General features: G+C 42.8%; 1 protein-coding gene across 8 annotated transcripts in view; it reads left to right on the top strand.

Annotated features, from left to right (window-relative positions):
- The window catches only part of KIF21A (kinesin family member 21A), a 157,431-nt gene that overhangs the window by 23,852 nt on the left and 118,771 nt on the right, over nt 1–14,808 (top strand). The window lies entirely within an intron of this gene.

Here is a 14,808-nt window from a genome sequence, read left to right on the forward strand (position 1 = left end):
TTGTATAATGTTAGAGATGTTTGCTCATGTATGGGCTCTTATTGTCCTTTTTGTTGTAGTAAACATTATATGCTTGTGATTCACCTTAAGCAGGGGTGTAGCTAGGGGAAAGGGGTCCTGTGTTCATCCCTCTCTCTGGCAGCCCCCCAGAGTGAGGGAGATAATGAAGAAAATAGAGAGAGATGGATCTGGAGGGCCCTCAGGAGCTGGGGGCCCATGTTCTTTGAACCCTTTCACTCAATTATAGCAACACCTCTGACCTTAAGATTTGCTCTTAATGAAATCAATATGTCAAATGCATAATTTTCTTTCCCCCTTTTTCTCTCAGCTATGCAGTTTTGTCCCTATGAGTGTCAAATTATAGAGTTAGGATTTCAGACTTGTAAAATGATGATTGAGCAGAGGGCACTTAAATTTGTAGGAGACAAAAAGCAGTGACTGAGAGAGCTTCAGAAAACAGAGGATAATTAAAATGAGCTTTATTAGGATGAAAGCAAAGAGACAACATTCGATTTAGGCAAATGTATTATGGAAAAGAAAACAGAATGGACAGATTAGCCAGCAGAAATGCTAAGAAGGATTTTGAGTTGCATACAAACATGAGTCAGCAGTGCAGGACTTCTCAGGAAAGGCAAATGATAGTTTGCGGTGTCGGGATTCCTCGGCAGACAGGCTTCTTGAAGGTAAAACTAAAGGTAAAGTTGTGTCAACTCCTGGTAGCCACAGTGCCATGTAGTTTTCTTTGGTAGAAAACAGGAGGGGTATATCGATGCCTCCTCCATCATAGTGGGAGAGGATGCCTTTTAGCACCTTCCTATATCACTGCTGCCCAATATAGGTGTTTCCCATAGTCTGGGAAACATACAGAGAAAGTGTGAAAACTATTGCTGTAGGTGATGGGGGAAAGTCTCCAAGGAAAGCTGTAGCCTATGCTAGTATCCTTCAGATGATCTATTGGGACTTATCACCGATTGCTTATCACCAACCCTGTATGAAAGAACAGAAGCACTTTACATCCTTCTTGATTTTTTTTGTTTTCTTCCTTCATAGTCTTAAAATACCATATGCCAGACTAAGCACTCTTTTGTAGTCCAAGACTAACTAGGATTAGGTAAGGTAAAGTGTGCTGTCAAGTTGATTTCGACTTCTGGTGCCCACAGAGCCCTGTGGTTTTCTTTGGTAGAGCTCAGATAGGGAACTATAATTTGAAGATATGCTTGGACACATGCATAAGTGGACAGCTTACAATCCGTGAGACTGCTTATGACCTTGTGCTCCTGTTCACCATAGAGTGCACTACCTTTGAATAGATACATGGGACTCACTTCTGTAGCTCTCCCTGCACTAATTTCCACAATAGCTTTGCAAGAGAAAGCTCTGCCCTTCCATGACAGACAGTACCCACCACACAGGAACAAGCTGAATCTTTCTTACATTAAACTGAAGACAAGGGGAGGGAGGGAGGGAGGGAGGGAGGGAAGGAGAGAGAGTTATGCAAAATGCAGCTGGATGTACTACCTGGACGTCTTGAAATGGGGAAGCAGAGGAAACGGGGTCTGGTTTCTAAACATGCATACCTACTGCTGCTGGGCAAGTTGAATAGTGATATTATTATTATTATTATTATTTATTTATTTATTTATTATATTTATTTATTTATTTAATTTATATACCGCCCTTCCAAAATGGCTCAGGGCAGTTTACAATTAAAACAACTCATAAAACAATGAAAAGCTAAAACAAATTAAAAACAATAAAACAACTAACAATTTAAAAACATTTTAAAACAAAAATTAAACATTGTCCCCAGACCCCAGCTCAAGAAAACACGTAGACTTAGTATAGAAGAAAAAGGCCACAACTTTGTTAACTATTACACAAAGCATGGCAGACTGGAACACCAGGTGATTAATCACCCTTAGAGAACAGTGCGGGCCAATAGAAGCAGGTCAGAACTCTGAAATCCTACCCAGCGCCCTACTGGGCGACACATCCTGGCTCGGGAATGGGCAGGTACACTCCACCCAATTCCTTCAAAGCCGACCCCCGCTTCTGTAAGAGAGGATCTGGATACTTCTAGGCATTCGTCCACCCCGGACCACACAGCCCAAAGGTTGGAGAAGTCCTGAAGCAGGGTTCATGGCAATCATTCTCCCTGTGCAATTATTAATTTGATTTCTATACTGCCCTTCCAAAAATGGCTCAGTTTTTGTTGTGATAGTTGTGAATGTTCCTCTGGAACAAGGATTGCTTATTACAGTGGGGTGTGTGTGTGTGTTTGCATGCCGTCTCCTGGTAAATGCATTCTGTACTCTGGAAACTTAAGTTGCTTTCTTTTTTACTTTCACTTCTGTAGCAATTGGCTCTCCCTTACCCTATAGAGCGAACTGGAGGTGAACCCAGTCCTGACTGACAGGCTAGGGAACAGCCACTTAGTACACAGTGGGTGGGACCTAGAGGGCTTTGTGGCAGGAAGAGAAACATGTCTTTGTTCTCAGAAGGAGAACTTTGTTCTAACCTCCTCTCTAGGCAGGAGGTGAGAAAGGATGGGTGGAAGGCTTAGTGAGGAGTGATGGAATCTTGCTGTTGTCTCATGGTCAACAGCTAGCCTGGAGAATTCTCTCTTGGAAGGACATGTGCAGATCCTTGAGAGACAGGATTGTAGGAGGCTTGAATTCTCTCCTGGAGTTTGGGGTGAGTTGAAAGGGGGAAGGAAGCCAGGGCTTTTGGCTTCAGTTTTGGTGTGCTTTGCCAATCCTTACAATTGTTCTAAGTTTGTTTATCTGTAACAGTAGAAATGCTAAACCTGTGCCCAAGTCCGCCCAGGGCATTGCAAAAGTTTCTAGACTCTCAAAGGTGCTTTATATATTTTCTTACATTTGTGTTCTTTGCAACTGGGGAACCACCATTTTTGAACTATGCTGCCCCAATATCATCTGAGTGTGCTTTTTGAAGTACTCTTGCAAGTACTGAGTGTTTATGTTACCTGTAACTATAAGCTGAGAGCCTCAGACAGAAGCAGTCTGTAGTATTTTGAATAAAGCTTTTCTCTTTTTGTTCTTTGTATTTAACCTGCCTCTGAGTGGATTTTTCACTAAGGAAAAGGGGTTTGACTTTGGTGCAAACATGCTTCAATGTTAATTGCTCAGCAACCTACCATGTTTTCTCACCACATGGAAGCTGCACGTGGAGGGTTTTTTGGTTTTTTCCATTGGCAAAGAGGAGGAGAGTTTCCCTGGAATTTCGCCCACACCGGAGGTGGGGAATAAACTCTGTTAAAGAGTGGACGTGGTGGGAGCGATTGGACTACCAAAGGAATAGTTTTAAGTTTTAAAGGAACAGCCTTTTTTGAGCAAACATGGAGGGAATGATTCAGCTTGCTTTGAGACAAAGGCTGGGTTTAAATCTGCTACAACTTCCCTCACTGTTTTTGTCTCCCTGTGTGCTCTTATCTAAAACACAGCATAACAAATATTTGAAAGTGTGAGTTAAAAAGAAAACCACCCCACTTACCAGACAGACTCTCAGAGATGTGTAATGGTGGTTTGTTTTTGGTTTTTTTGGTTTTTTAAAAATCATATCTATCTTTTAATTTATTTTGGTAATACCTTGTTGTAGCCCATTTGAGAAAACAAACTAGATAGCCAGAGGGGGAAAAGAAATGAAATTTCTGCCAAGAGTTACTACTGACATAGTAAGTCATGCCAATGTAACATTATCAAGGGAAAAGAGCCAAGCACTTGTAAGTCTCTGTCAGGGTGGTCTAGCTGCCATTGTGCTATAAGACTCAACTCTTTAATACTGTGCTGAGGTGCTATTTTTGAATGTACGGACACTTGCACGTTGTAGCCTTAGACCACTGTAATAATGAGATTTTATTTTTTATCAGAATATGTTCCCTATTTGAGAACTTATTTTGCAAACAATTAATTCTTGAAAGTAAATCCTAAGGCTCACAGCTGGGAACATCAGCCTATACAGTATACAACGTTCTCCCTTCTTCATTCATAGTATTTCTGTGGTCACTAATATAAAGCCAACCCAGAAGTGATTTGCACGTAACGATTTTCTCACAACAGCTGGGAAAATCATTATTTGGAACCGTTGTCTATTATTTTTTTTAAAAGGATGTGTGTGATTTAAGTCTCTCCAAACAAAGAAATGCGTTTTGACCCTGAAAAGCTAGTGTGAGATGGATGTTTCTCTCTGTCCCCAAGGAGAAGCAGTAAGGCATTCACAGCTGATAGAAGAGACTCTAGGATCAGGTGTTACCACTTGTATGATGAGTTGGAGCTGAGAGAGACTGGCAGAGCACTGGACTGACTACAGCTATGTGAATAAGGAAAGAATTGTTCCATAAATTACACAGAAGTAACTGCTCTGTTGCATGAAATTTACCATTTTAGATATACCAGGTTAACCAATTTCACTCCCAAATCCCCCTCACCTGTTGTATGAAGTTGATAATGCAGCAAATTCTGAGCATTCATATGTATAAAATACATAAGAACAGCCCTGATGGATCAGGCCCAAGGGCTATCAGGTCCAGCATCCTGCTTCACACAGTGCCCCACCAGATGCCTCTGGGAAGCCCACAAGCAATAGGTGAGGGCATGCCCTCTTTCTTGCTGTTGCTCACTTGCAACTGGTATTCAGAGGCATTGTGCCTCTGAGGCTGGAGGTGGCCTATAGCTGCCAGACTAGTAACCATTGATAGACCTGCCTTGCATGAGCAAAACATACTGTATATCTATTCTCAAGGACCAGTATGCACATTATGGCTAGCACATGGAGGTGATTTTCATTCATTCATATATATTTATATTTATATTTATTTTTATTTTTATACACACACACACACACACACACACACACACACACACACACACACACACAGAGAGACACACAGTGTGTATATATATAGATATAGATATAGATATAGATATAGATATAGTCTGTCATGCATATAGACCCGTTCACCACAAGGTTGGGACAATTTCTTTGTGCTAATATAAAGGAAAGAGTGTCATTGAGTTGGTGCTCAGGTGACTCATGGCCTTCAGCACTGAGCTCACCTCTCTGATCAGTCTTGCTTCATGGCTTTTGAATGTTTATGTTGTGAAATCTGGAATGTGTAATGTGTGAACTTTGTTTAATATGGGATATTAATATGGGAAGACAGGCAGTTATTGAATGTAGTAGCAATAATCTGAATTACAGTTGTGGAATGTAGCAAACTGCTTTTGAGTGTCACTTGTGAAAACAGCAAAGAAAAAGATAGTCTTGTCTTCAGATTCCAAACTTCACATCCATTTGTGACAAATGTGATTTTAAAACAACAGAACACTGAGATTATTAGGCTGTCATTTACATGCCAGATATTTATTATTTATTTCACATGTACGTACCACCAAAATTCAAGTTTCTAGGCAGTTTACACGATTATGATAGCACAAAGTTAAAACCATATAAACATTTAAAATCAGTATAAAATATAAAATGAATACAAGATTTAACTCAAAGTTTCATTGAAAAAGTGCATCTTAAGTGCTTTTTAAATGGAGATGGTGGGGCTCTTATTCTGCTAGGAAGTGCATTCTGTAGCTCTGGGACAGCTATGAGTCACCATTAGATGAGCTGGTGGCAACCATAGATGAACCTCCCCAGATTATCATGAACCCCATTGCCTGTTGAGATAGTCTGGGGAGGTCCATCTATAGTTGCCACCAGCTCATCGGTGGCACCTACAGTTGTCACCAGGAGGCATTCTCTTCAATATCCTGATCCAAATCCATTTAGAGCTTTTTAGGTAATACACTTTGTATATTGCCCAGAAACATATTGGCAGCCAGTTTAGTTCCTTAAAATAGGAGCAGTGTGGTCTCAGGTTTCCCTTGAGGCCCGCCTGGCTGCTGCATTTTGTACCAATTGCAGTTTCCAGACTATGTACAAAGGCAGCCTATTGTATAGCACATTGCTGTTGTTGAGCCTGGAGGTTAGCCACATATGCATCACTGTTTTAAGGTCATTCGTCTCAAGAAATTGACAAAGCTGGCATATCAGCTGAAGCTGATAAATCACTCCTGGCCACTGCCTCAGCCTGAGATACCAGAAAGGTTTGGATCCAGAAGTACTCCCAGACTGTGTACCTGTTCCTTCTGGGGGAGTGTAACCCCATCCTGGACAGACATATCCAAATTGTCTCCTGACTTCCCACAATGAGCACCTCTATCTTATTTAGATTCAGTCTTCACTTAGTTGGAACACAGAGATTCCTTATTTCCAACACCACTTTTACCTTTTTGGGTTAGTGAAAATGAGGCTTTCTTATTAAACTGTCCTATGCTGAGTCAGATCATTGTTCTCTCTCTAGTCTCATAAAGGTAAAGTGTGCCGTCAAGTTGATTTCGGCTCCTGGTGCCCACAGAGCCCTGTGGTTTCCTTCCACTAATGGCATTGACTCTACAAGATATCAGGCAGAGGTCTTTCCTAGTACTGCTACCCGAGATCATTTGGCTGCATTTGACAGAGAACCTACGGTCCTTCCACACGCAGTGTATGTTCTGCCACCCTGTTATCCCCACTCATAGCTTTTCTCTCTTGCATCTTGCCAGGGTGGATTTGATTTAAATCAAACTGATTTAAATCACGATTTAAATCACGATTTAAATCACTAGCAGGGTGGATAAAAATAAAAAAAAATCTGATTTAAATAAAAAAAATCGGATTTAAATCAAAAAAATCGGATTTAAATCAAAAAAATCGGATTTTTTTAATTTAAACTGGATTTTTTTTATTTTTATCCACCCTGCTAGTGATTTAAATCGTGATTTAAAGCAGTTTGATTTAAATCAAATCCACCCTGCATCTTGCAAACTTTATCTTTGCAGCTGCATGGGAATTCTGGGAATGCATTCAGAAGCTGTTTAAGGAGTCACCCTGCCACCCTCTTCCTCCAAGGGGAGACATTTTCTTAAGGTGTATTCTGACAGTGTTCCCTTTAAAAAGCCACTCAGTGCCAATGAGCTCCATGCGTCAGATATTTGGACAGGACCAACAAAAGATAGGACAACTAACCAATAGACCCATGGTGGAGGGGTTGTTGTAGGAACAAAAGTGGAAATGCAAAAAGAATGGGATTTTGCTCACAAATTTGAGGTGCCCCACCTTTATCTTAGAGCAATGTTTTTTTAAAGCTTTCTGGCTTCAGTGAATGTTTTCTGAATTGACTTGACTAAATTGAGGAACCCATAATGTGCTACAAAACCCATGCATTGCAGATGCTCTGGTCATTTTTTTATTCATCTGAATAGGAATGAATAAATATATGGCAGCTTCATAGGAAGCTGCCATATACTGAGTCAGACCATTGGTCCATCTAGCTCAGTATTGTCTATACAAACTGGCAGGGGCTTCTCCAAGGTTGCAGGCAGGAATCTCTCTCAGCCCTATCTTGGAGAAGCCAGGGAGGGAATTTGGAACCTTCTGCTCTTCCCAGAGCAGCTCCATCCCCTGAGGGGAATATCTCACAGTGCTCACAAGATTTCACATGCTTGCTAAAAACTGTGATGGAGACTGAGGAGTGGATGGCCACTGGGAGAGTATTCCAGAGTCTAGGGCAACAACCAAGAAGGCCCTGTCCTGCATCCACGACAGCCGAGCCTCCCTCATTGTCGGCACCCAGAGCAGAGTCCCCCCCCCCAAGACAACCTTGTCAAGCAGGCAGCAACCTTTGGGAGCAGGCGGTCCTTCAGGTATCAGGGACCAAACTATTAAGGGCTTTAAAGGTCAAAACCAGCACCTTGAATTGGACCCAGAAACAGATTGGCAACCATTGCAGCTCTTTCAAAATGGGTGTGATGTGATCCCAGCGGGCAGCTCCAGATAAAATCCTAGCTGCTGCATTTTGCACTAGCTACAGTTTCTGAATATTATTTAAGGACAGCCTCATGTAGAGCGCATTACAGTAATCCAGTCGTGATGTGACTAAGGCGTGGGTGATTGTGGCCAGATCTACCTTCTGGAGAAAGGGACGCAGCTGGCGCAGTAGCTGAAGCCATGCAAAAAAAAAAAGGCACTTCTGGCCACGGCCTCCATCTGAGCTTTTAAAAGCAGTGCTGGGTCCAGCAATACCCCCAAGGCGCATACTTGCTCTTTCAAGGGGAGCACAACCCCATCCAGAACAGGTAGAGTCTCCTCAACCTGATTGACTCTCCTACTGACCAACATTACCTCTATCTTGTATGGATTCAATCTCAGTTTATTAGCCCACATCCAACCCATCATGGCCACCAATTCTCGATTCAGGGCATCCACCTCCTCCCTAGGATCAGGTGACAGGGAGAGATAGAGCTGAGTGTCATTTGCATATTGCTAACAACGCAGTCTAAATCCCCAGATAACTTCTCCCAGCGGTTGCATGTAGATATTAAGCAGCATGGGTGACACAACTGAACCCTGCGGGACCCCACAGCCCAATGGCCATGGAGCCAAGCAATAGTCCCCCAACACCACCTTTTGGGCCCTCCCCTCAAGAAAGGACTGAAGCCACTCAAGAGCAGTACCTCCAATTCCTATACTCAAGAGGCGGTCCAGAAGGATACCATTGCCGATGGTATCAAATGCTGCTTAGAGCAGAGCTAACAGGGACACGCTCCCCCCGTCTAGCTCCTGGTGTAGGTCGTCTACTAGAGCGACTAAGGCAGTTTCAGTTCCATATCCAGGGCGGAAACCAGATTGAAAAGGGTTCAGATAATCCATATCATCCGTATGTGCTCAATAACAAATTTAGACATTAATGCCACGTCATTATGGCATTGCATCAGATCTATAGGAAGATGAGAGGGAACTCCTTTACTGAAGATCTAGTGTTCATTGAAGAAAGTAGCTGTACAAAAGGCAGCAGCAGTTCAAATTGCTACCTTTCCCTTCATCTTCTCAGCTTAGAATGCACCAGGGCAGAATGCAATAGCAATACATTGCATCATTTTCCTAGTGCAAAACTGGGGGAGAGAATGGCCATGTCCTGTAGGGTGTGGTCATTTTCTTCCCCAGAATTGCATTCTAGGCTGAGATGAAGGTAAAGGTGGCAACTTGAATAGCTGCTGCTGTCTTTTAGGTAGCCGCTTTCTCCAGGGAATGCTGGATATTGAGTAAAGGCAAGACCTCCACCCTATCTCCCTGCCTGATGCATTAAGCCGATACCAATGTAATCCAGAAAGCCCCTGATATCAGCACACAATTCAGACTGTATCAAGCTCAATGCACTCTGTGTAGTATGACCTATGTAGTGAAGTATTTTCCTTGACTGAGAAGCTATACAGTGGATGGGTGTTAGTGAAACTCTTGCTTCTACAAAAAATAAAAATAAAAATTACTGAACTACTGTTATGGGAGCAAACTTGCAAGTAACCTTCTGCAAAGGTATTCCATTTTGTTCAGATCTTCTAAGAAACAAATGCAGTATTTTTTATAAAAAAAAGAATTCTTGCAAAAAATTGGGCTCTCCTCTCCTTTTTTGGCAAGGGTGATAAAGAAAGCAAAAATTGCCTACTTGATACCAAGTTTCTACTACCAGTAGAAATTGCAAAAGTGGATAGTATGTGCTCTACTCCCCCCCTCCCCAGCTGAGTGTACCACTTCCCAGAGAACAGCATGTTGTATAGTTAGTAAGGAACAACAATTTGCTTAGTGGATTAGAACCAAGTGTTGCTGTTCAAGAATGTTAAAAAAAACCCAAAAGTAACACAGCCTCAAGCGTATAATTTTTCCATCTTCAATTTTGTGATCTTGAAACAAAGTGGCATTTCCCCTCCTGCTGCATAGTTTGGTTTTACCAGCTCATAGTAATTCAGTCTTTGTATGAACAGTCTACCTTCTGTTTCGAAACAGAGCAGCTTCTGTTCACTCAAAGCAGTCAACAATAAACATGAAGGGAAAAATTTCCCTTTGCAGTTTGATTTGAAGCTTTTATGGAAGGAGTGTTAAAGGTATAACACTTGATGAAATCTGATTGACAGACAAACCAGCTGACCTACCCCAAAACAAGAAAGTTAATGAAATGCTTTAAATGAATGAATTAGTTTCACACACAAAAGGAAGAAAATGAAGCAAATCTGACAGAATTCAGAACCCGAGTATTTTTATTTGGCTTGCCTATAATATTTCTGTTTTTAAAATGGTTTGGTTAGAAACCCTCTGAACATGCAGACCTTTTGTATAGTTTTAAATGTCCTTATGTTATTACCCTACTTTCCCTAAGGAAAGTAAATTTATGAGATCCCTCAGCAGTGTGTGTGTGTATCAAGTTTGCAGTTGTGGTGCAGTTCTTGATGATGTCATCCAGCCCAATTCAGGATGATGGACATGTGAATGTTTGAGTCAGAAGTGGGCAAACTTCTGGACTGCCTAGCTGATTTGAACCAGATTTGGCACAGTTGTAATGAGTGACACATAGGGATACCAATGGTGTAATTTGTGATGCTGTCCACCCCAATTCAAGATAGTAGATATGTGAATGTTTAAGGCTGAAGTTGGATAATTTTTGAGGATAGTAATTATCAGTTAAGATTATAGTGATAGGAAAGTAGACAGATTAGTTTTTACCAAAACAACTTGTATTTTATTTGGGTTCTAGTGATATGATTGAAGAATAAAGCTGAGAATAGGTGATTCTCCTAAAGTTTAATGTATAGTTTTTTTGAAAGTTATGGTCCTGTCCATACATTGGACATTCTACTTGATTTGAGAAACACATGATCTTCAACTCTCCCCAGGTATCAAACAGGGTAAGAGCAGCAATATTAGGTTCTGAATCATTTTTTAACACAGATGATGAGGTCAGGGAGACCATAAATACAGATAGTCCTGTTTGGTGTTTCACATGGCTGAAACAGGAATTTTTCCAGGTTAGGGGCAAAGTATATGAACATAAGAACAGCCCTGCTGGATCAGGCCAAAGGCCCCTCTAGTCCAGCAATCTGTTTCACACAGTGGCCTACGAGATGCTGCTGGAAGCCTACAGGCAGGAGTTGAGGGCATGTCCTCTTTCCTGCTGTTACTCCCCTGCAACTGGTACTCAGAGGTATCCTGCCTTTGAGGCTGGAAGTGGCCTATAGCCCTTTGACTAGTAGCCATTGATAGACCTCTCCTCCATGAAGTTATCCAAAACCCTCTTCAAGCCATCCAGGTTGTTGGCTGTCACCACATCTTGTGGCAGATAAGTTGATTGATTTATTGATTTATTACATTTATAAACCGCCCCATCCAGAGACTCTGGGTGGTGTACAACCACTTTTTAAAAAGATATAAAACCCACAACTCAAACAATGCTAAAAGCAATATAAAAACAATTCAAAAATGATTAAAACCATTTAAAACCAATTAAAATACATTTAAAAACAACAACACTTTACAAGCCTTGGAAGGACAGGCCAAATAAATAGGTTTTCAGGGCTCTCTTAAAGGCCGACAGCAAGCCTAAACTGCAGATATCTGCTGGGAGTGCATTCCATAGATCAGGAGCAAGTACAGAAAAGGCCCGGTTCCGAGTCGCCACCAGACGTACTGGTGGTAACTGGAGACGGACCTCTCCAGATGACCTCATCAAGTGATGGGGATAATACCGAAGAAGGCGCTCTCTAAGGTAACCTGAACCCAAGCTGTTCAGAGCTTTAAAGGTAATAACCAGCACTTTGTATTTTGCTTGGAAACATATCGGCATCGACTGCAGCTGTTTTAAGACAGGCATGATATGGTATCTCTGGGTTACCCCAGAGACCAATTTGGCTGCTGCATTTTGAACTGACTGAAGTTTCCGGACTATGTACAAAGGCAGCCCACGTAGAGCGCATTGCAGTAGTTGAGCCTGGAGGTTACCAGCTGATGCACCACTGTTTTGAGATCATTCTTTTCAAGGAATGGATGCAGCTGTCGAATCAGCCGAAGCTGATAGAAAACACTCCTGGCCATAGCCTCCACCTGAGATACCGTGGTGAGGTCTGGATCCAAGAGCACTCCCAAGCTGTGTACCTGTTCCTTCTGGGGGAGTGTAACCCCATCCAGCACAAGAAGATCTAACTCATCCCTTAAATTCTGATCCCCCACAATGAGCACCTCCGTCTTGCTTGGATTCAGCTTCAATTTGTTATCCCTCATCCAGCCCATTACTGCCTCTAGGCAGGCATTTAGGGAGTGAATGCCATTTCCTGATGATGAGGATGATGATTGATGATAAGGAGAAATAGATTTGGGTGTCATCATCATACTGATAACACCCTGCACCAAATCTCCTGATGAACTCACCCAGCGGTTCCACGTTTTCACATTGAAACCCAGCGGTTTCACGGTTTCACATTAAAAAGCATTGGTGACAAAATGGAGCCCTGAGGGACTCCATGTAATAGCTCCTGTTTTAAAGAGGAACTGTCACCAAGCTCCGCCATCTGGAATCTGCCTGAGAGATAGGAACGGAACCACTTCAGAGCAGTGGCTCCTATCCCCAATTCCCCCAGGCGATCTAGAAGGATACCATGGTCGATGGAATCGAATGCCACAAAGAGATCCAAAAGAACCAACAGAGTCACACTCCCTCTGTTGATTCCCCGGTAATGGTCATCCATCAGGATGACCAACGCAGACTCAACCCCATAGACCGCTCTAAAGCCAGTTTGAAATGGGTCTAGATAATCGGTTTCCTCCAAAACTGCCTGGAGCTGGTTAGCCACCACTCTCTGAATCACCTTACCCAACCATGGGAGATTGGAGACCAGCCTATAACTGTCCATCACTGAGAGATCTAGGGAAGGCTTCTTAAGAAGTGGTCTAATCATTGCCTCCTTCAAACAAGGAGGCATCCTACCCTCCCTCAGCCATGAGTTAATGATATTAACTAAGCTATCCACAACAATCTCCCTGCTAGATAAAAGCAGCCAAGTCGGGCAAGGGTCCAGAGAACAATTGGTTCTCCGCACCGCCCCAAGCAGCTTGTCCACGTCTTCAGCCATCACAGATTGAAACTGATCCAATCTAATACTGCAAGAGGGATTGCTGGGCACCACCTTAATAGACTCTGCAGAAACAGTGGAGTCCAAGTCGGCCCGAATAAAGGAGATTTTGTCCACCAAGAACCCATTAAAAGCATTGCAGCAGAACAAAGTCCCTGGGGATTGGTTGAATTGGAAGGTGCCTGAATCAAACTCCTCACAACCCGGGACAGCTCTGCTGGATGTGAACCCACAGAAGCAATGCGTGCAGACCAGAATTGTTTTTTTGCCACACACACCGCCTCCGCATAGACCTTCAAATGGGCTCTATGCTGTGTCCTGTCACATTCAAGCCGAGTTCTCCTCCACTTGCGCTCCTGTCGCCTACCTTGCTGCTTCAGACCCTGTAACTCCTCTGAATACCAAGGGGCCACTTTTAAAGCAGATCGGAAGGGACGCTTAGGAGCGATCATGTCTACTGCCCTTGTGAGTTCCCTATTCAAGGTTCCCACCAGGGCATCGACAGAATCACTGGCAGGACCAACATCAAAACCCTCCAAGGCTTTTTGGAATCCTACTGGATCCAACAGCCTTCTTGGGTGGACCATCTTAATAGATCCTCCACCCCTGCAGGGCTGGGTTGTGGCTGTGCAACCAACCTTAACCAGGTAGTGGTCTGTCCATAACAATGGGGAAACCACAGGATCCTGCACCTACGGAACAACCCCCTGATCTGAACAAAAGACCAAATCAAGTGTGTGGTCAGCGATATGAGTTGGTCCTGAAACTAGTTGGGATAGGGCCATAGTTGTCATGGCCGCTATGAACTCCTGAGCCGCACCAGACAAGTCAGCCTCACAATGGATATTGAAGTCACCCAGAACCAAAGGTCTGGGTGACTCCAACACCAACTCCGATAGCAGCTCCGTCAGCTGGTTATGCATTGTGTGAAAAAGTACCTCTGTTTGCTGGTCCTAAATTTCTCAGCAATCAATTTCATGGGATGACCACTGGTTCTAGTGTTATGTGAGAGGGAGAAGAATTTCTCTTTAATCGCTTTCTCTATACCATGCATGATTTTATAGACCTCTATCATGTCTCCTCACAGTCATCTTTTTTCTAAACTAAATAGCTCCATGTGTTGTAGCCTTGCCTCTTAAGAAAGGTGCTCTAGGCCCCTGATAATCTTGGTTGCCCTCTTCTGCACCTTTTCTAGTTCTACAATGTCCTTTTTTAGATGTGGTGATCAGAATTGTATGCAGTACTCCAGGTGAGGCCGCAACATAGTTTTGAATAAGGGCATTATAATATGAGCATTTTTATTTTCAATCCCCTTCGTAATGATCCCTGGTATGGAATTGGCCTTTTTCACAGCTGCTGCACATTGTCGACACTTTCAACGAGCTGTCCACCACAACTCCAAGATCCCTCTCCTGGTCAGTCACTGACAGCTCAGATCCCATCAACGTATACTTGAAGTTGGGGTTTTTCGTCACTTTACACTTGCCAACATTGAACCGCATTTGCCATTGTGTTACCCACTCACTCAGTTTGGAGGGATCCTTTTGGGGCTCCTCACAAACTGTTTTGGATTTCACTACTCTAAATAGTTTGGTATCATCTGCAAATCTGGCCACCTCACTGCTTACCCCTGGTTCTAGATCATTTATGAATAAATTAAAAAGCATCAGTTCCAGTACAGATCCCTGGGAGACCCCACTTCTTACTTCCCTCCATTGTGAAAACTCCATTTATCCCTACCCTCTGTTTCCTGTCCTTCAACCAGTTAGCAATCCACACATGTACTTGTCTCCTTATTCCATGA

This window comes from Hemicordylus capensis, chromosome 5 (genome assembly GCF_027244095.1).
Source record: "Hemicordylus capensis ecotype Gifberg chromosome 5, rHemCap1.1.pri, whole genome shotgun sequence".
Lineage (NCBI taxonomy): Eukaryota > Metazoa > Chordata > Lepidosauria > Squamata > Cordylidae > Hemicordylus > Hemicordylus capensis.